Consider the following 14,662-nt stretch of genomic DNA (forward strand, 5'->3'; position numbering starts at 1 on the left):
CAGTCTATTCACAATTCTCTTACTGGCAGTGGCTACATATCCTACGCTCAGTGTGTGCAGCAGGTTTTGTAGTTCATATCCTTGGCCTGGCCTGAGGTGGCCATTCTCACTGTGATGTCTTATGAACTATATGTGGCCATCTACCTCCCACTGCATTATGAGGTCACAATGAATACTAGAACATGCAGGTGGGCAGTGACAGCTGTGTGCATAAGTGGAGGGATCTCAGGAGCCTTGTATTCAGCAACTACATTCTCAATCAGATTCTGTGGAGCAAAAATAATCCACCAGTTCTTTTGTGATGTCCCACAATTTCTCAAACTCTCCTGCTCCAATGATTACCTTGGAGTGACTGGAGTGACTGCTTTCGTTGTTGCCATGGCATTTGCCTGCTTCACTGCCATCGCCCTCTCCTATGTCCAGATAGTCTCCACAGTGCTCAGGATGCCCTCTGCTGAAGGTCGGTCTAAGGTCTTCTCCACCTGCCTGCCCCACCTCTTAGTTGTATCTTTCTTTCTCTCCACGGGATCCTTTGCATATCTAAAGCCAACCTCACATTCCCCAAATACTTTTGACCTCATCCTCTCTATATTTTACACAGTTCTTCCCCCAACCCTCAATCCTGTTATGTACAGTCTGAGGAATGAGGCCATGAGGGAAGCTGTAAGGAAGTTACTGTTGGGTGGAGAAGTCACAAGGAAAAAATAATTTTTATTCTGTTAGTGGTATCCATATTATACCCAAGAAATGTTTTTGGTGATTTGAATTCCTTCACTTTGTAACCCTGATGTTCATGTTTTAAGAGGAAGAACTTTTTATAGAAAATGTATATGTTGTCAATCATTAGAGAAACTCTTTGTCTCTTTGTAATCTAATCATTGAAAGAATTTTTGTTCTTTCAACTTATAATGGCAGTTAACATTATAACCCAGCGTTTTAAGTCCAGTACCTCTTAACACACTCTCTGTGTATGCACACAGTCACGTGCATCAATGATGCTACATGCTTTAAAAATTCAAGGGTGGGAATATTACATGAATAAAAATGAATACTGACACCATCTCCTACGGTTCCATACAACACATTGGTCACTTTAATCAAAAACTTTCAAATGTTGATTTAAAATTGTGTATCTCTACCTAAATGCTTTCTTCCCTGTATCATGTAATTCTGTGTCATTACTATGTACATGTTCATAGTTTAATCATAAGAATTATCTTCCATGCAACTTATGTAATGTAATACTTACTAAAATACATTTTTGACCCCTTACTTTTTGTCTTATTTATCTTTTATAATAAATGCTTGCACATCAGGATGAAAACTGAATATCTTTTTTTCATAATTCCACATAATTGTTTTGATGAACTAACTTGTATAAAATATTCAGCTGTCTGGTCTGTTAGGGTAGGGTGGATTCCCATAATGCCAAGTTATTAGATGTGCCAGTGAGTGAGGCCTGATCCATCTCTTGATTACATCGCACATGATTTTATTATTTCGTGTGCCAAATACTCTTAGAGGACATCTGTGATACAAGGTCCCTGGAATGGATAAGTGAGCACAGGGCTGAGAATCAGGACGACTTCCCACAGTAATGCCGTTTCACCTTCCTATTGCTTTCAAATGTACAAAAACTGTAACAAGATTCTTTTTACTTTTTTATTTTTCATGTTTCATTTAGAGCTACATATCTTTGCATTTTATTTTATAGGAAAGGTAAATAACTACTATAATTTCACCTTCTATAATGGTAAAACAATTTTCTCATCCACACTTCTTTTCAATTTTTTTTCCTACATGTGGCTACAAATCAACCAGTCTAGGTTACCAAATATAATCTTAGAGCTGGGAAGATTGCTCTGTGTATAAAGTGTTTCCTTCTCAATCTCAGAGGCCCAAGTTGACATTCCCTGCACCCAATTGAAAAAATAAAAAGCCAATGTTTTTTTCAGCAGAAATAATCCTAGTGTCATGGGTTGAACTCAGGAACCAAGAGGATCCTATGAGCTCACTTGTCAAACAGTCTTATAGAAACAGTGAGCCAAGTCCCCCGTTCTGTGAGACTCTGTTTATAAATTATAAAGCAATAAAGGGAGTTAACAGAAGAGATGTCAGTTTCTGGGCTCTGAACACATAGTTATGTGCTCCTCCACATATGTGCACACACATGAATATACAATACTACACACATGCACACACACACATACATAAATTGGTTTATCATCACATTCTACTACTTCAGTTACTAGAAACCCTTATCTTGTATAAGACATCATACTGTGCTTAGGAGTCACGTAATACTGGTTATATATAATATTATTTCACAGATTCATACATATATACAATGTATTCTGACTGCACTCCTCCCTCACTCTCTCACATCTCCCTCCCACACTTATGAATTTCCCCCCTCATCACTACCAATTTCTTTCTGAAGTTCATGACTTTTTGTTGTTGTTGTTGTTTTTTTATGGGTTATTTTGGAGACAGGGTCTCACTATGTAGCATTGCCTGGCCTGGAACCTACTATGTGGAAGAGATTGGCCTCCAACTCACAAAGATTTGCCTGCATCTGTTTGCTAAGTGCTGGGTTTAAAGGTTAGTGCCACCTTGCTTGTCTAGGTATATGTATTTGATTTTTTTTGTGACCCCCTTTCCCTTAAAGGCCATCTCTGTGACCATTGCATTGAAAGTATCCATGGGACCATGGTGAAGTCATCAGAGGAAACACAGAAGAAAGCAAGGATTTCTTTTCTCTGAATCTGTCAGTAGCATGTTGGATCTGCATATGAATGATCTCTTCTAAAGTCAGACATGGATGGAGGAGGGGCTCAGGTCCCTATCCCTCACTAGCTATAGACATATTGCTGTTTGAAGTATATTTTCATTAGTTCTTTGGAAATTTTGTACAAAGTCTTTTGATCTTCTTCACACTCACTAATCCCCTAACTCCTCCCAAATACGACTCACCTTCCTTCCCTCACCCATCTTCATGTCTTCCTTTTTAAAAATGTAGCATAAAAAACCCAATTGGTGCTGCCATTTGAGTGATCATCCACTGGTGTGCTTGCCCTATTATTTTAATGGACATGCTGAATTAATGAACTGATATGAAGCATCCCCATTGTTGAGTTTTTCATAAGCTGTCAATAACCATTTATTAATCTGTATTTAAATATGCCAGTCAGTAATAACTACATTGTGGATCGGCACATAATAGGAATAGGACACTCTAGTACATGATGAACTTTTTCTGTAGTGGAATCTGCTATGAAGTCCAATACTATTGAGGTGATGGCAGAGCTAATGAGATAAAGAAGACATGGAAAGTGGAAAAGAGAAGAGGTGAGGTTAAACAGACAGGAAGAAAATGGAAACAGAAACAAATGTCATAGAAGGGAACAGGAAAGAGCAAAATGTTAGAAAAGACTTTAAAAAGAAAAAAATCCAGTTTCCCAGTAGAATGACAAACGTCAAAACCAAAATGTGATAAATGTAAAGAGGTGTGGGGAATAAAATATGAAACCTAAGATTATAAACTAAGGCAAAATCAAAATACTAGGGATACACATGGGGTTATGGAAAGAAACACAAGCAATGCCTTGACTCAAATTGGAAGACTCTATATAAACAAAATTATTTAAACAGCAAAATACATATACACTTTAAACTACCATGAACTGGGGATGGATTCACCACGAAATCCATAAGGTGCCTGCCTTGTTAGCATGAGGATTTCAGAACAGATTCCAGAGCTATGTGAAAAACCCAGAACTGCAGGTTCAGCATGTAATCCAGGTACTGTGTTGACAGAGAGGAACGATACCTGGGGCTTGTTGCTATCAGAATCTCCCATTGGTAAACTCCAGGTTTGTTATAAGTAAAATCTAAATAATAAATAAATAAATAAATAAATAAATAAATAAAAAGGCAGAGCTCAGGCAGTTTGCTCAGCAGTTAAGAGCACTTACTGCTCTTGTAGTGGACCAGGGTTCAGCTTTCAGGACCCATATGGCATCTAACAACTGTCCATAACTTCAGTTCCAGAGGATCTGATATCACCTTCTTGCACATGTAGGTATTGTGCACTTGTGTTACAATTACACACATGCAGGCAAACGTTACAGATATAAAATATAAATAAAATAATAGCTGGCTATATTGGTACATGCCTTTAATCCTAGCACACTGGAGGCAGAGGAAGGTAGATTGTGGTGGGGATGAGGCCAGCCTGGGATGGTCTACATAGCAAGTGTCAGGCCAAGTTGGGTTACTGTGAGATCCACCCTCAAAAAAATTTAAATTTATTTAATTTAAAAAACATTAATTTTAAAATGAAATTCAATATAAATCAACAAGAAATGGTGGGAAGCCATACAGGAAGATACTGATGTTGACCTCTAGCCTACACATGCATGTGCACCCACACTAACACACTTGAATGCACACACAAGAACATGTGTATGCACATATCAAAAGTAAGAAGAATCAAAAAAGGAATGAAGTTAAAATCCCATTAAGTGGGTATTTTCTTTTCTTTTTTAAAACAAACAAACAAACAAAAAGGATGACAAGGAGGGGAAAAAAGCCATCAAAAGACAAAGGATTGGAATAGCTCTCTGAGGCTTGAAAACTGGAGACTGTCAGTATTGGAGGGTCAGTTGAAGTTGTGAATTCTTGTTTATTGCAGTTTATGCTGTGGCTGAGTCTGTATTGGACATATGTCTGATGTCCACAGAGTTGTCATCACATGGCCATTGTTTGCCCTTGGGTACCAGTGTCCACTGCTGGCCTCACTGACCTTGGCGAGGTCTCTCTCTCTCTCCCTAGACTTCCCACACCATCCCTGCTGGGTCAGTAATGCTCTAGCTGTGTGTCTCCCAAGTGGGTTTGGAGTTGTGAAGCAGCCACAGACCTGATATTGGAGTGGGCAGAGGATGTGGCTTTTGACTTTCAAGATCATATCCCTGCATTAATGCAGCTGTGAAATTTATGTACACCCCTGGAATTTCAGATCACTCAGGCTCGATAGCAGAGGACAGACACTGGCTCTAGAATTTCATCTAACCACTGGCCTCAGAGGCTTAGACCTCCTTAGAGGGTTATTGAAAAAATTCAAAGACCAAAAGTCTGTTTATTTCTGCCCTCCCCACCTGCTGTTCCTAGAGACCCTGTGGTACAAAGTGTTCTTAGATAAACCCTTTTCTTTGAGACAAGTCCTCCCTGTACCCCAGCTGGCCTAGAAATCATTGTGCAGATTAGGTTGGCATTGATCTCACAGACCTCACTCAGCCTCTGTATCCAGAGTGCAGAGATCAAAGGTATGTGCCACCTTGCCTGGCTACATAAACATTTTTTTTTTAATTTGGGAAGAAAGATAAAAATGAAAAAAAGATTCTCAAATTTTTATGCAAATAAAAAGAGAAGACAAGTAACGTAGAATTATTTTATAGCCTAATAATTCAAGGGTTTGGTGCCATCATTAATGGCCAAAGACTAGCAAGAAAGAAGCCTGAGTTACAAATGAAATGCCTTAAATTCATTTCTCCTCGTGTTGCATTTAAATAATTCTAGCTCACCTTTCTTACCACTGGGGAAATGAAGAAACTGTGTTCAGTTTGATTGTGCAGGAACACATTACCATCTATGCCTTAGTGTCTGCCATATTTCTCCATTAAAATATGTCTGTGTTCATTTACCCAAATCCTAAGGTGTTGCTGTCCTGAACACTCAGTTTCCTTCTAAAACCTAAATCAAACATTATTATGTGTGTAAATTGGGTTATTTCCTGATGGTGATAACAGGATTCTGGGCAGGCTGAGAGATGCCAGAGCTCCTCACTTTGGACATGTGTGTTCACCCCGCCCCCAAAAATAGACACATGAGGATCAAATGTCCTGATGCCATTCACCCACTTGCTACTCCTCTCTAGGTAAGAACCCAGATACTTGCTACCAACTCTGCTACCCACCCCAGCTGCCTGATGATGAGTCCTCTGCTTCTCATCCAGATTAGAATGTTTTAGCTGTGAAAATCTCTAACTTCACAGGCCTAATCTTGGGTCAGAAGTTATACCTCGTTCTAGCTGAGCCAGCATTATTTGTGATACTCCATTGAAATATTAACACAGGTGGAGTTGCCTTCAGACTGAACTCAAGTATTATTTGGATGATCCATGACCTGACAAGTTGGGCTAACAACAAACAGGGATTCAAACATGCATCAACAGAGGGGAGAACAGATATCTTTAAGAAGAAACATTGCCAATTATGTAACTCCAGGTGCCCAGGTCATGTCAAAAAAAGAAAAGAAAATTAAAAAAACACTTGAACAACCAGAAAAAAAATATGTTCTCCTAAAATTAGTACCCCAATGGTAAATTCCTCAAGAAAAACAACTTAGCTGACATATACAATAATAGTGTGAAAATAGAAATAATAAATGTGTTCAAGGAAGACAATGAGGATAGAAATAAACGCCAGAATGGAAACAGCAAAACACAGTTGAATGAAATGATGAAAACAATCCAAAAAAAATGGAAATTAATAAACATATAAAATCTCAAGAAAACCCAAAAAAAAAATAGCCCTTGAAGTGAAATATTCAGGAAGTTGACTGAAAAGAATATAGGAAAGACTCACCAATGGATTGGACCAAATAGAAGAGAGACTATCAGGTCTTGAAGACAAAATACAGAAAAAAAATGAATCACTAAGTTAAAAAAAAGTTAAAACAAAACAAAAGAGGAACAGAAAGTGAAGGAAGATTGGAATACCATAAGAGACGAAAACTATGGATAACAGGTATAGAAGAAGGAAAAGGTCAAAAGGTCAAAGGCACAGAGAATATTTTAACAAAATGATAGAATAAAATATCCCCAATACAGGGGAAGAGAGGCCTATCAACATGTAAGAGGCATACAGAACATCAAATGGGATCAGAAAAGAAACTCCCTTCACCATACCATATTTAAAACACTAAATATACAGAGCAAAGTGAGGTTATTGAAAACTGCAAGAAAGAATGACCAAGTAACATGTAAAGGCAACCATATCAGAACAAAAACTGAGAATTCAGTGGAGACTTTCAAAGTGGGAACTGTTGTTTCAAACTGTTGTTTCAAACTGTTGTTTCAAAGTGGCACTGATGCTCTATAAGTTACAAAAGACCACAGATGCCAGCTTAGAAAACTATACCAAACAAATCTATCAGTCACAATCACATAAGAAGGAATTATTCTTCTATGATAAAAAAAAGATTAAAGGAATTCATGACCACTAAGCCAGCTCTACAAGAGGATATTGGAGGGAATACTGAGGTCTGAAGAGAAGGTTAAACACACCCAAGAGAACACAGGGAAAAAGTAAACCGTTCCAGGATATTTAATCAGAGGTCTAAGAAAACACCACTAATCAACACATTGAGAGGAATTAAAGGTCATTATTCTGCTATCATTATTCTTACCATCAATGGCTTAAATTCCAACATAAAAACACACAGATTAACAGACGGAATTATAAAACAGGATCCATCTTTTACTGCCTCAAATAAACATACCTCATGATCAACAATAGATACCACCTTGGATAAAAGAATTTTAAAGCACATTCCAGAGGCTGGAGAGATGGCTCAGTGATTGAGCACTGGCTGCTCTTGTAGAGGACCTGGGTTTGGTTCCAAAACCAACATCGGGGCTAAAAATCATCTATAACTCCAGTTTCAGGGGAATCCGATACCCTCTTTTCACTTCCACAGGCATTGCGCAACATGGGAGCTCATACATACATGTAGGCAATATGCTCATACAAATAAAATAATAAGTATTAATAAAATGTTTTTAAATGATTATGAATAAGTGAAATGTCCTTCAAAGTATGATTTATAATCTGAACAAAATCTTGCTTGGCCTTTAAAATATAACACATATAATCCTATAGTTAACATGAAATATTTGGAGTGCTATTACATTATAAATGTACAAATTTGTTAACACATGATTATTTTTGCAAAATAGTAAAAAAATAAAATAAAAAATAATAAGAGGCCAGGCATGGTGACTCTTGCACTCTGGAGGTAGAGGGGGGTGGATCTCTGTGAGATTGTGGCCAGCTTGGTCTACAGAGAAAGTTCCAGACCAGCTGGGGCTACAGGGAGATCCTGTCTCAAAAAGACTTTAAAACAAAAACAATAAGTGAATTTAAAAATTCATTAAATGATATTGTGTGCTTACGATTCCTTCAATTACTAAATTTCTATAAAACTTTAATAATAAAGGTTTCTTCATTAGAATTTTAGGCACTGTTACTAGATGTGTCTTAGGAGTGCTTAGACATATTTGTCACCCTAACTAGTCATAATGAATAATCAAAGTAGCTGATGAGAACATGAGATTTCGTACGTACCCTCAATTTCAAAACCAAAGTTTAAGATAAACTATGATTTATAAATTCTCTAAAGTTTGTATAGCGATTCAGGTATTTTTACAAACATTTATATTTTTTATTTGCCTCTCAGACTGCACAATTAGGCTACTTATGGGCTGTCTACCTTCTCAAACCAGAAGCAGCAGCCCTGGAAGCAGACACAGGGCTCCTTGGTTGTCCCCTGCGACCTCTGAGTCCCAATTATCACTGAGTGTGGGCTCAGGTGCCTGAGTTCTAACCACTCACCAGGTGATTCTGAGGTCTTCTAAGGACTGGGAACCCCTGATCTGGGGACAAGGAAACCCCAAGCTCAACAACTACCTCAACATCTGTGTGGAAACTTCAGACTCGGTTTCCCGGTAGACACAGGGTCTGAGAAAATGAAGTAATTTTATCTAAGTTCAGTCTTCCATTTCCAAAGATATTCCCCACTCTGGATAAAAAGTACTTCAGCCAGATATGTTGGCACACGCCTTTAATCCCAGCACTAGGGAGGCAGAGGCAGGTAGATCTCTGTGAGTTCAAGGCCAGCCTGGTCTACATAGCGAGTTCCAGGACAGCTGGGGCTACAGGGAGACCCTGTCTCAAAAAGACCAAAAAGAAAAAAAAGTAGTTCAAACACTTGTTCTTCAGGGAAATAACATGTTTTTAAAACACGAGCTTGTGAGTAAGAACTATCAGAAGTTGCTGACCGGAGTGAGAACTGCCCTCACAAGCCTCCTGCAGTGAGTTTTCTAACTGGATGAGAAAAGGAAAGTATTTATGGACACTCTAATGGAATCTTATAATCTTATTTAGTTGGAAAAACAAGACTATAGTTCTAATAAAGAAGGAAGCTCACATTCTTAAAAGTGGCCAGATCTACAAATCCCATGAATTTAATTCATAATAATGTAATGGTCCTTTCAATAAAACCAGTGCTGGGAGTGGTGGTGCACGCCTTTAATCTCAGTGCTCCAGTAACAGAGGCAGGCAGATCTCTGTGAGATTTAGGCCAGTCTGGTCTACATAACAATTTCCCTGGGTCAGAATGCAACTGTTGCCTTTCCTTCATGTTTATTTTCTTAAACACTATGTGCATAAACACACATATATGTATATATATATGTATTTGTGTGTGTGTGTGTGTGTGTGAAGTGTACAAGGTCTTAAATGTTTCCAGTAAAAACTGAAATTTGAATGTTCAATTCCAAAGTGCTGAAATTGCGAGGACTCAGTGAGACCTGTTTAGGATGCATGCGAGCATCCCAGGTTCTCATACTAGGGCTCAGTGTTATTTGGCTTTCTTACCTGTCAGTCAATGGGTAAAAATATATTTGAGTTGGCTAGTTAAAATACTAATATCAAATGATCCAATGTAAAAATGTATTGAGAGCAGTAATTCTGTGTATCATCAACTTCTAAGAAAAATAAATTTTAAAAAGCAAAGTTTGAAAAGAGGGAAATAGAGAAGCATAAATGAGATTTTTGGATTCTCCCTGCTTTCTATTGTGGTAATTGGGGTCTAAAAATAATCAATATAAAATCATTCTAAAGGATTAAAGTTGGCCCTGGGAGGTAATTCATTCTCATCACCATCACAACCCTGGATCCTCAGCTCCAATCTCCAATGTATTACTTCCTGAAGCACCTTTCCCTTCTCAACCATTCCTCCCTGCCTGTCACTGTCCCCATCTATTCCCAGTTTCCTGACTGGCAGTGTCTAGGTTTCCTATGGTCAGTGTGTGCTGCAGGTTTTCTTCTTCATAGGTTTGGCCTGGAATGAAGTGGCCATTCTCACAGTGATATCCTATGAAGGCTATGTGGTCATCTGCCTCCCACTGCACTATGAAGGTAACATGGGACCCAGAAAGTGCAAATGGACTGTGACAACTGTGTGCCTTAGAGGAGCAAGCACATTCTCATCAGATTCTTCAGGGTAAAAAATAATCCACCAGTTCTTCTGTGGTGTCCCCAGTTGCTCAAGCTCTCCTGCTCCAGTGATTACCTTGGAGTGATTGGGCTGGTTGCCCTCATTGCTGCTGTGGCATTTTTCTGCTTCATCACCATCACCCTCTGCTATGTCCAGATATTCTCTGCAGTTCTCAGGATGCCCTCTGCGGAAGGTTGGTCTCAGGTCTTTTCCACTTGTCTGCCTCACCTGTGTGGTCTCATTTTATCTCTCCGTGGGAACTTGTGCATATCTAAAGCCAATTCCAGTCTCCCCAACTCCTTTTGACCTAATATTTTCTATGTTTTACAAAGTTCTTCCCCCACCACTCAATCCTGTTATCTACTGTCTGAGGAGATGAAGGGGGCTTTAAGGAAGTTAATGCCATGTGGAGAATTCAATGTGAAAAGGTCATTTTTGTTCTGTTAGTGGTTGCCAATGTGTTATGTGAAGAGTATTGTTGGTCGTTTGGATTCCCTAAATTTCTGACACTGATGTTAATGTTTTAAGAACAAGAACATTTTTCTGTGGATGTACTGTACATTATATGGTCACCGTCTTAAGAGAAACTCTCTATTTTCTTAACTAAATTCAAAGTACTTTTTGTTATTTTATGTCTATGAATGTCTTGCCTACATGTTTGTAAGTGCACCCATGTTGTGTAATGCTTGAGGAGGTCAAAGGACACCATCGGATTCCTTGAAACTGGATTTATGAATGGTTAGCCACCATGTGGGTGCTGGAAATTGAATTTGGGTCTTCTGCAAGGGAAGTCAGTGCTCCTGCTGAGCCATCTCTCCAGCTCAGTTATTTCAATTTAATGGAAGATAAATATTTTAACTTAGCTTCATAGGCTCAGTACTCCTGATGCACTGTGTGTATGCACACAATTACATCCTTTGAAAAATTCAAGCATGGATATATTACATGAATAAGAATAAATGCCAACACCATTTCCTAAAGTTCCACACACTACACATGGTGTATTGGTCACTATAACAAATCACTTTTAAATGTTGATTTCATTTTCTATCTCTATAAATGTTTTTCTTGTTATCATATAATTCTGTGCCATTACCCAGAAACTAGAGAATCCTGTGAGCTCATTAGTTAGACAGTCTTATAGAAACAGAGAGCCAAGCCCCGGGTTCTGGGAGACACTGTTTATAAATAAAGTATAAGGCAACAGAGGAGGTCAACAGGTGAGATGCCAACCTCTGGGTTCTACATGTACACACAGGCATGTGTACCTCCCAGTATGTGCACACACATACACACACATGAACACACACACACACACACACACACACACACACACACACACATAAAGATACAACCTTAAAGGTCTAACACCAAATTCTACCACTTCAGATACTAGAAAATTCATTGTTCTGCATGAAACCGCATGTTGTGCCTTTTGAGTTACACTGCAGTACAAAGTTTTAACACAATTTCTTAGATATTCTATGGACATGTTTTTATTTATCAACATGGTTATTTCACAATTTCTTATATACATTCGTATAATGTATGCAATTACCCTTCCCCCCTACCCTTTCTAATCTCCAATCCAAACCCATTCCCCTAATCCTTACCAGGTTCATCTTTTTGTTGTTTCTTTGTCTGCTTGTTTATTTGTTTTGAGACAGGGTCCTACTATGTAGCACTGGCTGGCCTTGAGCTCACTATGTAGTCCTGGCTGGCCTCAAACTCACAGATATCTGCCTGCTTCTGCCCCCTGAGTGCTTGGATTAAAGACAAGTGTCACGACCCCTACCTAGTCTCATAAATTTTGATTTTATTTTGTGATTCATTTTATTTAAACAAGGCCATCCTTGTGACTGTTGGGTTGAAAGTCTCCATGGGAGCATGGTGGAATCATGAGAGGAAACATGGCTGAAGGCAAGCATTTCCCCTGTCTGAATCTGTCAGTAGCAAAATGGTTCTGAACAAGGATGAGCACATCAGAAATCAGGCAAGGATGGAGAAGGGTCCAGGGCCCTACACTTCACTTGCTATTGACATATTAATGTATTTTTATTAATTCTTTGACAGTTTAATACAATGCATGTTAATCATACTCTCCTCCACTAATTGTCTAACTCCACCCAAATACAACTCACATTCCTAACCTCCCCCAGCTTCATACCCTCCTTTTGTAAGTACAGCATATAAACTCCAAATTGTGTTGCCATTTTGGGGATCATCCACTCAGTGCCTGACCTATTATTGTAATGAACGTGCTGAATTAACAAACTGTTAAGAAGTATCCCCATTGCTGAGTTATTCATAAGCTGTCAATAACATTTTTATTAATCTGTATTTAGATATTTCAATAAGTAATTATGATATCTTGAATTAGCACAAGATGGGAGAGACCATTCTCTAGTACATACAGAAATTTTTCTTAAGCCATTCTCTAGTATGTGATGAACTTTTCTGCAGTGGAATGTGCTATTAAGTCCAATGCTATTGAGGGTGATTGTGGAGATAATGAGATAAAACATGGAAAGAGGTGGGGTGAGTGGTCCATGCCTCAGCCTCTGGGGCCCTGCAGGGGCTCCATGCTTTGGCATCACTTCCGCAAGTGCAGATTCTTTTGGGAGCACCCACTAGGTCGATTTGGCCAGAGACTATGGGCACATACTTCTCTGTCTCTGAAGGCAGGCGCTGCCACCAGGAGCATTATGGTGGTCATTGGCTCAGTTTTGGATGTCTAGTTTGATGAAGGATTACCACCCATCCTACATGCCCTGGAGGTACAAGGCAGGGAGACCAGACTGGTTTTGGAGGTGGCCCAGCATTCAGGTGAGAGTACTGTAAGAATCCTTGCTATGAACGGTACTGAAGGTTTGGTTAGAAGCCAGAAAGTACTGGATTCAGGTGCACCACTCAAAATTCCTGTTGTTCCTGAGACCTTGTGCAGAATTATGATGATCATTGGCAAACCCACTGATGAGAAAGGACCTATCAAAACCAAACAATTTATACATATTCATGCTGAGGCTCCTGAGCTCATAGAAATTGAGTGTTGAACAGGAAATTCTGGTGACTGGTATCAAGGTTGTGGATATTCTATCTCTGTATGCCAATGGTGGCAAAATTGGACTGTGGTGATGCTGGAGTTGGCAAGACTGTACTTATCATGAAGTTAATCAACAATGTTGCCAAAGCCCATGGTGGCTACTCAGTATTTTCTGGTGTTGGTGAAAGGACCAGTGAGGGTAATGACTTATACCATAAAATGACTGAGTCTGGTGTCATCAACTTAAAGGATGCTTCCTCCAAGGTAGCATTGGTGTAAGGTCAGGTGAACGAAGTACCTGGTACTCGGGCTTGGGTAGTTATGAATGGACTGACTGTTGTTGAAAACTTCAGAGATCAAGATGGTCAAGATGTACTGCTATTCATTGACAACATCTTTTACTTCAACCAGGCTGGCTTAGAGGTATCTGCCTTATTGGGAAGAATCCCTTCTGCTGTAGGCTATCAGCCTACTGACATGGGTACAATACAAGAAAGAATCACCACCACCAAAAAGGGATCCATCACCTCTGTGCAGGCTGTCTATGTGCCTGCTGATGACTTGACTGATCCTGCCCCTGCAAGTACCTTTGCCCATTTGGATGCCACTATTGTACTGCCCCATGCTGTTGATGAGCTGGGCATTTATCCAGCTGTGGATCCTCTGTACTTCACTTCTAGAATCATGGATCCAAAGGTAATTGGCGATGAACATTCTGATGTTGTTCGAGGGGTGCAAAAATTCCTGCAGGACTACAAATACCTCCAGGACATCATTGCCATCCTGGGTATGGATGAACTTTCTGAGGAAGATAAGTTGACTGTAACCCTGGGAAGGAAAATCCAGTGCTTCCTATCTCAGCCATTCCAGGTTGCTGAGATCTTCACAGGGCAAGGGAAAGCTGGTGCTCTTGAAGGAGACCATTGCAGAATTCCATCAGATTTTGGCAGGTGACTACCTTGCTGGTATGAGGACCTCAGATCAGATTCTTAGGGTCATGTGGAAAGCCCAGAGCTGCAGAGTGAGCCTGAAACTGTGGCCTTAAGGGGACAGGGAGAAAGATGCCTGGGGCTTGCTGCCAGTCATATTTCCCAATTTGTTATGTCCAAGTTCAGTGAAAGACTTTTTCTTAAGAAAAAAAATGGTGGGGGCTGGACAGGTGGCTCAGTAATTAAGAGAACTTACTACTCTCGTAGAGGATAAGTGAATACTGCACACATGTACTGTGCTTACATACATGCAGGCAAACATTTATAGATGTAAAATAAAAGTTAAAAAAAA

At 39.4% G+C, this 14,662-nt stretch overlaps 1 pseudogene across 1 annotated transcript; it reads left to right on the forward strand.

The window, feature by feature from the left end:
* The first annotated feature begins 378 nt into the window (after positions 1-378).
* LOC103752373 lies at positions 379-14,426 on the forward strand (annotated as a pseudogene). Its single transcript, XR_003847493.1, has 4 exons — positions 379-460; positions 10,176-10,259; positions 10,364-10,531; positions 12,882-14,426. The product of XR_003847493.1 is annotated as an ATP synthase subunit beta, mitochondrial-like (transcript).
* Positions 14,427-14,662: the final 236 nt, after the last annotated feature.

The sequence above is a fragment of the Nannospalax galili genome, unplaced genomic scaffold (genome assembly GCF_000622305.1).
Source record: "Nannospalax galili isolate Female #2095 unplaced genomic scaffold, S.galili_v1.0 scaffold5048, whole genome shotgun sequence".
NCBI classification, from domain to species: Eukaryota; Metazoa; Chordata; class Mammalia; order Rodentia; family Spalacidae; genus Nannospalax; species Nannospalax galili.